We start from the raw sequence: 12383 nt of genomic DNA, 5'->3' as shown, positions 1-12383 counted from the left end.
TGCTTGTAATGGTTGCCATAGACACAAAGATATATTTCCGATCAAAAAAGATTTACAATATTTTCTGCTGTAGTTGGATGTTCTTCTGATTAGGGCATTGTAACACTCCTGGTGAGGGTATGACTTCCCAGCAAATATTGTTTTATATGTAGATAACTGTAATCAAACATTGGGTTTCCAAATGGGAAATTTATTGGTTGATTAAAAAAATATGTGTATATGGATATATCAAAATAATGGTCATTGTGTGGCTACTGTCCTGAACCCATATTCCCTGGTCCTTATGCTGCCAGTCCTGAACATAAAGTTCCTGTTCCATGTGTGGCCAGTCCCTGAACCAGTGGTCCCTGATCCTAGTGGGGCCAGTGCCTGAACCTAGTCCCCCTATTCTTGTGCGGCCAGTCCCTGAAGCAGTATCAGAAATCTGTGTGTTGGAACGTGTGCCTATCCGAGTCTCCGAATCAGCCCCATCTGAGTCTCCGTGTCAATAACCGTTCTACTCATGGTTCCTAAACCTAGCAGTCTGAACGAAGCCAAAGTCTATGTTTGTAACCGTTCTGCAGAGAATCCTGAACCTAATAGTCTGAACGGAGCCTGTGTCCTTTCCGTGTTTGTGTAAGTGATTCCTGGTGGATACCTGCAGCTGAAGCCTGTCTTCACTATCAGGAGCACCAGTGAACTTCAGGTAGCCTCTTAATTATGCCCCTCCTTTGTAAGCCCGACCCCCTGGCATAGTGGGTCCACGAACCACATGTACCACCTGCTTGTGTAACTATTTGCTTTGGCCATGGGCCCCACTGATCCCCAGTCCTCTGTGCTCTTGGAGCTGTGTAGGTAGTTGAGTTACCAGCGTGAGAGCCAGGAAAAAAGTGTTTTATCTGTAGACATTAGTTGCCCATTTGGAAGCCCTGACATCAGCTGTGCAAGCCAAGTTGCAGTATCACGGCTATTCTACAGGAAAATAATGCTTCTAGTGTGGAACCCATTCTGTCTGATCTGCCACGGTACTATAGAGATTCAAATCAGTACTGTTGGTTCCTAGAGCAGTGCATGCAGGACTCTGAAGTTTTGAGCCATCCGTTTTCTTCCAACCAGGTCAAGGTGGGATTCCTAATGTTCTACCTAGCAGGTGATACCCTTGTATGGCTCTACGCCCTATGAAAGAGAGAGGATCCTGTCACCTCGTACTTCCAGGGCTTCCTGATGGCCTTCCAAAAGGTCTTCTATGAGCCGAATCTGGAACATCTTCCCTTTCCAGCTTCCTAGAGCAGACCAGACAGGTGGCACTTGTGAGGAAACCGTCACATCTGGCTCTGTCAGTTCCAAAACCACCCATTCCTCAGCCTGTTGAAGCAACTACTTGCCCAGAAACCATGGTGGTTGACCATGTTTGGCTGGCTGAGCAGAAGCCAGAACTCAGTATGGAGAAGGGATCGCGGTATCGCTATGGTTGTGTGGAAGGTCTTTGTCCTCAGAAGTGTAAAAAACTCCAAAGATTTGGGCCAGTAGGAGAGGCTGTAGTATTCTTTCTCTACCAATGACTGTGTCTGTATCTTTGGCAAGTTGAGGCTTCGGTTCGGTGCGAACGTTCGTGCTGCAAGCCGTGAAGAGTCTGTATTAGATTCCTGTCCGACAGCTCCAGAATCTGGTAAGGGTGTTCTCAGGTGAAGGATGAGTCATATAAAAAAAAACAGTCAAGTGATTTTCAAGCAACTAGAGCACTCAGTGTGTGCTGTCATCTCCGAAGGAAGGGAGCTGGAGGCAATGTCCCCACACAGTCCAGACGATTATTCCAATGATCTGCCACCAGGAACCTCCCCGCCTCGTGGACATGTCGTCTTGGAGACAACACTGAAGATGGACCTGCAGAAGGTATCTTCAGTTTTTAGGTGATTGATTGAAGAGAACGTCAAAGCGATGGCATCTTTAAGTCTTTGAAGTCCATTAACCAGGCGGCGGAAATCCAGTTGGTCCTTGACTCCTCTGGGATGGTAGCTGATTTCAACGAATGGAGAGAGACTTTCCAATGCCAAGTTCTTGGTGCCACGTCTGCTTCGTTCTATGCTGAGGATGGCTTGATGGAGAGAATTATCCTAGGCATGAAGATGGTGAGAGATGTCACTTTTCTTCTAGTGGACAAGAGAAGTCATGATCCTGAAGAGAAGTTGTGGGAGTCCGTGAAAAGGTGTCGGTCTCCAACTTCTCTGCAGAGAGTCCTTGCGGGATTGAAGAATAGGGAGTGTAAGGGTGGGTACTGTAATGCTATCACAGGTGCCCCTACATGGTTCCCTGTTATGATCCTTAGTGGTTGAGGATCACAAATTACTCCAGCTAAGTAACAAACATAGGACAAGCTCTAGGGAGGTGGCAAACTGGACTGACCGCAAATCTGAACCTATCCAAACACACTAGAAGTAGCCGGTGAACGTGCCTAAAAATCCTAGACGTCTCGAGCCAGCCTGAGGAACTAACTACCCCTAGAGAGAAAGAAAGACCTCTCTTGCCTCCAGAGAAATAATCCCCAAAGATATAGAAGCCCCCAACAAATAATAACGGTGAGGTAAGAGGTAGGCACATACACAGGGGTGAAAGCAGATTCAGCAAATGAGGCCCACTAATACTAGATAGCAGAAAATAGAAAAGGGAATCTATGCGGTCAGTAAAAAACCCTTACAAAATATCCACTCTGAGATTTCAAGAACCCCCACACCAACTAACGGTGTGGGGGGAGAAACTCAGTCCCCTAGAGCAACCAGCAAGCGAGGAAATCACATTTTAGCGAGCTGGACTAAAAACATAATGAACGCTAATAATCAAAAAATGATCAAACAAAAACTTAGCTTGTCTTGGAGAGACTGGGAGCAAGGTAGACACAAGGAATCTGAAGAGCACTGAATACATTGATAGCAGGCAAGGAACTGAGTATCCAGGTGAGCTAAATAGGAAACCAACCAAGGATAACGAACCAGCTGATGCTGCAACCTGCAGAAAGACAACACTACACAGTACCGCTTGTGACCACTAGAGGGAGCCCAAAAATAGAGTTCACAACAGTACCCCCCCCTTGAGGAGGGGTCACCGAACCCTCATCAAGACCCCCAGGGCGATCAGGATGAGCCGCGTGGAAGGCACGAACCAAATCGGCCGCATGAACATCAGAGGCGACAACCCAGGAATTATCCTCCTGACCATAGCCCTTCCACTTAACCAAATACTGAAGCCTCCGTCTAGAGATACGAGAATCCAAAATCTTCTCCACCACGTACTCCAATTCGCCCTCGACCAGCACCGGAGCAGGAGGCTCAACAGAAGGAACCACAGGTACCACATACCTCCGCAACAAAGACCTATGGAACACATTATGAATGGCAAACGATGCTGGGAGATCCAAACGAAAAGACACCGGGTTAAGGATTTCCAAGATCTTATAAGGACCGATGAAGCGAGGCTTGAATTTAGGAGAGGAGACCTTCATAGGAACATACCGAGAAGACAGCCACACCAAATCCCCAACACGAAGTCGGGGACCCACACCACGGCGGCGGTTGGCAAAGCGCTGAGCCTTCTCCTGTGACAACCTCAAATTGTCCACCACATGGTTCCAAATCTGCTGCAACCTATCCACCACAGAATCCACCCCAGGACAGTCAGAAGGCTCAACCTGACCCGAGGAAAAACGAGGATGGAAACCAGAATTGCAGAGAAAAGGCGAAACCAAAGTAGCAGAACTAGCCCGATTATTAAAGGCAAACTCGGTCAAAGGCAAAAAAGTCACCCAATCATCCTGATCAGCAGAAACAAAACATCTCAAATAAGTTTCCAACGTCTGATTAGTTCGCCCGGTTTGGCCATTAGTCTGAGGATGGAAGGCCGACGAAAAAGACAAATCAATGCCCATCTTAGCACAAAAAGTCCGCCAAAACCTGGACACAAACTGGGATCCTCTATCAGACACAATATTTTCAGGAATGCCGTGCAAGCGAACCACATTCTGAAAAAATAGAGGAACCAAATCGGAGGAAGAAGGCAATTTAGGCAAGGGCACCAAATGGACCATCTTGGAAAAACGATCACACACCACCCAGATGACAGACATTTTCTGAGATACTGGAAGATCCGAAATATAATCCATGGAAATGTGCGTCCAAGACCTTTTCGGAACTGGCAAAGGCAAAAGCAAACCGCTGGCACGAGAACAGCAAGGCTTAGCCCGAGCACAAATCCCACAAGACTGCACAAAGGAACGCACATCCCGCGACAAGGAAGGCCACCAGAAGGACCTAGCCACCAAATCTCTGGTACCAAAAATTCCAGGATGACCCGCCAACACCGAAGAATGAACCTCGGAAATAACTCTGCTGGTCCATCTATCCGGGACAAACAGTCTCTCTGGTGGACAACGGTCAGGTCTATCCGCCTGAAATTTCTGCAGCACTCGTCGCAAATCTGGGGAAATGGCAGACAAAATCACTCCCTCTCTGAGAATACCAGCCGGCTCAGAAACTCCCGGAGAGTCAGGCACAAAACTCCTAGAAAGTGCATCAGCTTTCACGTTCTTCGAACCAGGCAGGTATGAGACCATGAAGTTGAAACGGGAGAAAAACAACGACCAACGAGCCTGTCTAGGATTCAGGCGCTTGGCAGATTCAAGGTAAATCAGATTTTTGTGATCAGTCAAGACCACCACACGATGTTTAGCTCCTTCGAGCCAATGTCGCCACTCCTCAAATGCCCACTTCATAGCCAACAACTCCCGATTACCAACATCATAATTCCGCTCGGCAGGCGAAAACTTTCTTGAAAAGAAAGCACATGGCTTCATCACAGAGCCATCAGAGCTTCTCTGCGACAAAACAGCCCCTGCTCCAATCTCAGAAGCATCAACCTCGACCTGGAAGGGGAGAGAGACATCTGGCTGACATAAGACTGGAGCTGAAGAAAACCGGTGCTTCAGCTCCCGAAAGGCCTCCACGGCCGCAGGAGACCAATTAGTCACATCAGAACCCTTCTTGGTCAAATCCGTCAAAGGTTTAACCACGCTAGAAAAATTAGCGATGAAACGACGGTAAAAATTAGCAAAACCCAAGAACTTCTGAAGACTCTTAACAGACGTGGGCTGAGTCCAGTCATGAATAGCCTGGACCTTGACTGGGTCCATCTCCACAGTAGAAGGAGAAAAAATAAAACCCAAAAAGGAGACCTTCTGTACTCCGAAGAGGCATTTTGAGCCCTTCACAAATAAAGCATTAGTACGCAGGACCTGAAACACCATCCTGACCTGCTTCACATGGGACTCCCAATCATCAGAAAAGACCAAAATGTCATCCAGATAAACAATCAAAAATGTATCCAGATATTCTCGGAAGATGTCATGCATGAAGGACTGAAACACAGAAGGAGCATTAGAGAGTCCAAAAGGCATCACTAAGTACTCAAAATGGCCTTCGGGCGTATTAAATGCTGTTTTCCATTCATCTCCCTGCTTAATGCGCACAAGGTTATACGCACCACGGAGATCTATCTTGGTGAACCAACTGGCACCCTTAATCCGAGCAAACAAATCAGACAATAGTGGCAAAGGATACTGAAATTTGACAGTAATTTTATTCAGAAGACGATAATCTATACAAGGTCTCAAAGAACCGTCCTTCTTGGCCATAAAAAAAAATCCTGCACCAAGAGGGGAAGAGGATGGGCGAATATGTCCCTTCTCCAAAGACTCCTTTATATAACTCCGCATCGCGGCATGCTCTGGTATAGACAAATTAAAAAGTCGTCCCTTAGGGAATTTACTACCAGGAATTACATTTATAGCACAGTCACAATCCCTATGAGGGGGCAGGGCACTGGACCTGGGCTCATCAAATACATCCTGGTAGTCAGACAAAAACTCAGGGACCTCAGAAGGAGTGGAAGAAGCAATAGACACCAACGGAGTATCGCCATGAATTCCCTGACAACCCCAACTTGACACAGACATAGCTTTCCAATCTAAAACTGGATTATGAGCTTGCAGCCATGGCAGACCCAAAACGACAACATCATGCAAATTATGCAGAACAAGAAAGCGAATCACCTCCTGATGTACGGGAGTCATGCACATGGTCATTTGCGTCCAATACTGAGGCTTATTCTCAGCCAATGGCGTAGCATCAATTCCCCTCAGAGGAATAGGAAATTCCAAAGGCTCCAGGACAAAACCACAGCGCCTGGCAAACGACAAATCCATCAGATTCGGGGCAGCACCCGAATCCACAAAAGCCATAACCGGGTAGGACGACAAAGAACAAATCAAAGTAACAGACAAAATAAATTTAGGCTGTATAGAACCAATGGTGACAGGTTTAGCGATTTTATTTAAGCGTTTAGAGCATGCTGAGATAACATGAGTAGAATCACCACAGTAAAAGCACAACCCATTTTGACGTCTATGACTTTGTCGCTCAATTCTGGTCAGAGTTCGGTCACATTGCATAGACTCAGGTCTCTGTCCAGAAAATACCGCCAAAGGATGAGCAGATTTGCGCTCCCGCAAACGCCGATCAACCTGAATGGCTAAAGCCATAGAATCACTCAGACTTGTAGGGGTGGGAAACCCCACCATAACATTCTTAACGGCCTCAGAAAGACCTTCTCTGAAATTTGCAGCCAGAGCACACTCATTCCATTGAGTAAGCACCGACCATTTCCAAAATTTTTTACAATACAGCTCTGCTTCATCCTGACCTTGAGAGATAGCCAGCAACGCTTTTTCTGCCTGATTCTCAAGATTAGGCTCCTCATAAAGCAGTCCAAGAGCCAGAAAAAAATGCATCTACATTAAGCAATGCAGGATCTCCTGGCGCCAGAGAGAAAGCCCAATCTTGAGGGTCGCCACGCAACAAGGAGATAACAATTTTAACTTGCTGAGCGGAATCACCAGAGGAACGAGGTCTCAGAGATAGAAACAACTTACAATTATTCTTAAAATTTAGAAACCTAGATCTATCTCCAGAAAACAACTCAGGAATGGGTATCTTAGGTTCTGACATAGGGCTACGAATAACAAAATCCTGAATACTTTGCACCCGTGCAGTAAGATGATCCACACTAGAAGTCAGAGTCTGAACATTCATGTCTGCAGCTGAGCTCAAAACCACCCAGAGTTCAAGGGGATGAAAGAAGCTAAACAGACTGCAGCAAAGGAAAAGCGGGAGGAAAAAAAAAAATGTACTCAGGTCTTCTTTTTATCCCACTTCTGCGATGCATTAAACACTTTTTGGCCTGCTATACTGTTATGATCCTTAGTGGTTGAGGATCACAAATTACTCCAGCTAAGTAACAAACATAGGACAAGCTCTAGGGAGGTGGCAAACTGGACTGACCGCAAATCTGAACCTATCCAAACACACTAGAAGTAGCCGGTGAACGTGCCTAAAAATCTTAGGCGTCTCGAGCCAGCCTGAGGAACTAACTACCCCTAGAGAGAAAGAAAGACCTCTCTTGCCTCCAGAGAAATAATCCCCAAAGATATAGAAGCCCCCAACAAATAATAACGGTGAGGTAAGAGGTAGGCACATACACAGGGGTGAAAGCAGATTCAGCAAATGAGGCCCACTAATACTAGATAGCAGAAAATAGAAAAGGGAATCTATGCGGTCAGTAAAAAACCCTTACAAAATATCCACTCTGAGATTTCAAGAACCCCCACACCAACTAACGGTGTGGGGGGAGAAACTCAGTCCCCTAGAGCAACCAGCAAGCGAGGAAATCACATTTTAGCGAGCTGGACTAAAAACATAATGAACGCTGATAATCAAAAAATGATCAAACAAAAACTTAGCTTGTCTTGGAGAGACTGGGAGCAAGGTAGACACAAGGAATCTGAAGAGCACTGAATACATTGATAGCAGGCAAGGAACTGAGTATCCAGGTGAGCTAAAAAAGAAACCAACCAAGGATAACGAACCAGCTGATGCTGCAACCTGCAGAAAGACAACACTACACAGTACCGCTTGTGACAACTAGAGGGAGCCCAAAAATAGAGTTCACAACAGTTCCCCTTCCCTGTCCATGCAGGGATGCCAGAATACTCACCGCCACGGCTGAGCGGCATGGCACAGAGCATGCTCCCTGTCTCCTAGTGTTATGCACGCCGCATTTCCCGGTAGAACGCGCACATAGCAAAATGCCCCCTGCCAATTTAGTTTAAAAGGCACCCTCCCCAATAGGAAGGTGCCGAAGCAACATTAAATCATTAAGTAGTGTGGAAGTCTACTGGTGCGTTATGAGGTCTCCTGACCCTGGTGTGGCCAATGTCCTGGACCTGAACCCCTCATCCTGGTGTGGCCAGTGTCCTGAATCCGTATTCCCTGGTCCTTGTGCTGCCAGTCCTAAACCCGAAGTCCCTGATCCTTGTGTGGCCTGTCCTGAACCCATAGTTCCTGGTCCTAGTGCGGTCTGCGTCTGAACCTCGTCCCCCGGTCCATATGCAGACAATCCCTGAATCTGTTTCCTAGACTCCTGTTTCTGAACATGTGCCTATCCGAGTATTTTGTGTATCCTGATTGTCTTAACAGTCTCCGTGTCAGTAATTGTTCTACCCGTGTATCCTCAACCTAGTAATCTGAATGGAGTCCAACTCTATGTCTCCGTCAGTTACCGTTCTGCAGAGAATTCTAAATACCCAGTAGTCTGAAAGGAGCCTGAGTCCTATCCGTGTCTGTGTACCTAACCCTTAGGGTCAGCAGCTGCAGTAAAGGCGGCTGCCTAGAAGTGGTACTGGGAGGCTACCAGCAATTCAAGCCTGACCTGCCATCAGGAGCTCCAGTAAACACCAGGTAGCCGCTTAGCTATGCCCCTCCTAAGTATGCATAGCACTGTGGGCCCATGAACTATGTGCACCATCTGCATGCGTAATACATAATCAAAGATGTCACTATGTAATATTGGGATGGCATTATGAATAACAAGAGAGGACACTAAGCAATAAAGCACAGCACCATACATTACTAGAGAGGATACTAAGGGATGGCACTATACATAACTTGAGCTTGGAACACGTCTATACTCTGGTAAATTCATACTATTATTTCCATCTTTGCACTTCTCTATTGCACTTGCACTTTACTGCAGGTATAACTATGGCCATATAGCCAGTATTTATCTGGTACCAACTATGGACCAGATAGCCTCCAGACAAACAACAATCTATAGTCTTTCCATTGCATTTGCACTTTATTATCAATTATAATGATTGGTGTTTAGTCTTTGAGTGTTATATGTATTTCATTATTATTATTTATTTATATAGCACCATTAATTTCATGGTGCTGTACATGAGAAAGGGATTACGTACAGAGTTATAGATATCGTTTACAGTAAACAAATTTACAATGACAGACTGGTACAGAGGGGAGAGGACCCTGTCCTTGTGGACTTACATTCTATGGGATAATGGGGAAGAGACAGAAGGTCGGGGTGCGGCAGCTCTGGTGGTGGTGAGGCCGCAGCTCTGCTGGTGGTGAGGCGGCAGCTCTGGTGGTGGTGAGGCAGCAGCTGTGGTGGTGGTGAGACAGCAGCTCGGGTGGTGGTGAGGCGGCAGGATGGTTATTGCAGGCTGTAGGGTTTCCTGAAGAGATGGGTTTTCAGGTTCTGTCTGAAGGATCAGAGGGTGGCGGATAATCGGACGTGTTGAGGCATGGAATTCCAGAGGATGGGGGATATTCAGGAGAAATCTTGGAGGCGGTCATGTGAGGAACGAATAAGTGTGGAGGAAAGTAGGAGGTCTTGGGAGGATTGAAGACTACGTGAGGAAATATATTGGGAGATTAGTTCAGAGATATAGGGAGGGGACAGGTTGTGGATGGCTTTGTAGGTCAGTGTTAGTAGTTTGAACTGGATTCGTTGGGGAATTGGGAGCCAGTGGACAAATTTGCAGAGGGGAGAAACGGGAGTAGCGAGGAGAGAGGTGGATTAGCCGGGCAGCAGAGTTGAGGACAGACTGAAGTGGTGCAAGAGAGTTAGCGGGGAGGCCACAGAGGAGGGTGTTGCAGTAATCGAGGCGGGAGATGATGAGGGCATGCATAAGAGTTTTAGTAGATTGTGGGCTGAGGAAGGGATGGATTCCTGCAATATTTTTTGAGTTGGAGGTGGCAAGAGTTTGGATGTGCAGTTTGAAGGACAGGGCAGAGTCGAGAGTTACCCCGAGGCAGCGGATTTCAGGTGCGGGAGAGAGCGTGATGCCGTTTACCATAATAGACCAGGTAGGGGGGATACACGGGATGTAGGAAAGATGATGAGTTCGGTTTTGTCTACATTGGGTCTTAGGAAGCGAGAGGTGAAGAAGAAGGATATGGCTGATAGACACTCCAGAATTCTTGACTGCAGAGAGGTGACATCTGGGCCAGAGAGGTAGATCTGAGTGTCGTCCGCATACAGGTGGTACTGGAAGCCATGGGACTTTGAGTTGTCCAAGCCAAGGGTATAGATAGAGAAGAGTAGGGGCCCTAGGACAGAGCCTTGAGGGACTCCAACAGAGAGAGGGCGGGATGGGATGAGGAGGTAGTGTGGGAGTGGGAAACACTAAATGTATGGTCGGTCGGAAAGGTATGAGGCAATCCAGGACAAGGCAAGGTCATTGATGCCAAGTGAAGAAAGAATCTGTAGCAGTAGGCAGTGGTCGACTGTGTCAAAGGCAGAGGACAGGTCAAGAAGGAGGATGGAGAACTGTCTGTTAGTTTTGGCTGTGAGTTCTGAGAGAGTCTTTGCCCTGATACACTAATGATTCAGACAGGAACTATCCTGCCTTGCATCTGGGTCCTCATTCCATGAACACTGCTCAATATCTTGTTCTGGTGTGCGGGCTAAGTGATCCCAATCCGAGTTAGGTCATCTTGGTTGACATGGACAACTGATTCCAGGTTGTTGTACCCCGCTGCTGTAAAGTTATCTTTATATCTGTCCATATTAATAGCTTGCAGCCAATCCACCTCAGAGACCACCTGGGACTATTCAGGTGAGCTGGGGTCCAGAAGAGCTGTGCTTGTTCTTGAACATTCCAGTCCGTACCTTTTTAAACTATTTGGGTTTCGGATGAGTTTGTCAAGCATGCTATCAGTCCAAATTTGGGCCGGTTGCTGCGTTCCTACTTCCAGCAGTCCAGCATGAGCTGATGGAGGGGAATGGGGCAATCCATGGGAGGAGGGAGGCGATATCCTTCTTCTATGGCTTTGATGACATCTTGATTTGACATATCCCAGTAAGGTCTCTCTCCATAAGACATGACCTTCCACGTGATAATTCCATAACTCCACACGTCGCTAGAAGATGTAAATTCCCTATAGGCAATGGCTTCAGGTGCTGTCCATCGGATTGGGATCTTGCCTCCCCTGGTGGTATAGGGGCTTCTGAATCATCCTCCAAAACACAGGACATTCCGAAGTCCGAGACCTTACACACTAGGTTGCTATTGACATGGATGTTGCGAGCAGCCACGTCCCTGTGTACATAGCTCATATCTGAGAGATACTTCATGCCAGATCCAATACCATGGAGAATTCCTACCAGCTGGATCACTGTCAACCTGCCATCATTCTTCCGAAGGAAGGCATCCAAAGAGCCATTCTGTTATGATCATGACCGGTTTGCATTTGGTGATGACACCTTTCAGATAAATGATGTTTGGATGATCAAACTGGCCCATTATACTGGCCTCGCTGAGGAAGTCTCGTCTTTGCTTGTCTGTGTACCCAGCTTTCATTGTTTTTCAATTTTATCCTGTACAACATTGATTTGATCTATTAGATTGGTATACAGCTGAGTACTATCACAGGGTTATACATACCCATTATCACATAGAATGTAAGTCCGCAAGGACAGGGTCTTCTCCGCTCTGTACAAGTCTGTCATTGTAAATTTGTTTACTGTAAACAATATCTATAACTCTGTACATAACCCCTTTCTCATGTACAGCACCATGGAATTAATGGTCCTATATAAATAAATAATAATAATAATACCTTTAGCTCTTTGTCAGTCTGGGAAAAATATGTGCGTTTGATTGTTTACCCCTTTTGTTAGAACGTGTCCCATTCCCATGTATTGGTTCAGCCTGTGCTTTTATGATTATTAATTACTGTTTAAATAACATTTTTAATTTTGTAATACTTTCTTCATATGGTCTTTTTTTTGCACCAATGCTCTACATGATCCCCGCCATACATATTAGATGGTCGACTTGTCCTGCTGAATTCGGTGGGTTTGTCCATCATTACACCACTGTGTTTGTGAGCCTTAAATTGGAAATATTTTTATCTGAGGTCATTGTGACTTGAAGCGCTGTATTTTTAAATTTGAATGAACTTTTACGATCTGCAGCTAAATTATGTACTGATGAATAAAGC

General features: G+C 46.2%; 1 pseudogene; it reads right to left on the bottom strand.

The window, feature by feature from the left end:
- Positions 1 to 10766: 10766 nt before the first annotated feature.
- LOC143767822 (ephrin type-A receptor 4-A pseudogene) lies at positions 10767 to 11740 on the bottom strand (annotated as a pseudogene).
- Between the last annotated feature and the right edge of the window lie 643 nt (positions 11741 to 12383).

Source organism: Ranitomeya variabilis, chromosome 4, assembly GCF_051348905.1.
Source record: "Ranitomeya variabilis isolate aRanVar5 chromosome 4, aRanVar5.hap1, whole genome shotgun sequence".
Lineage (NCBI taxonomy): Eukaryota > Metazoa > Chordata > Amphibia > Anura > Dendrobatidae > Ranitomeya > Ranitomeya variabilis.
The sequence above is the reverse complement of the archived record's forward strand: the minus strand, read 5'-3'. Positions and strand labels throughout refer to the sequence as shown.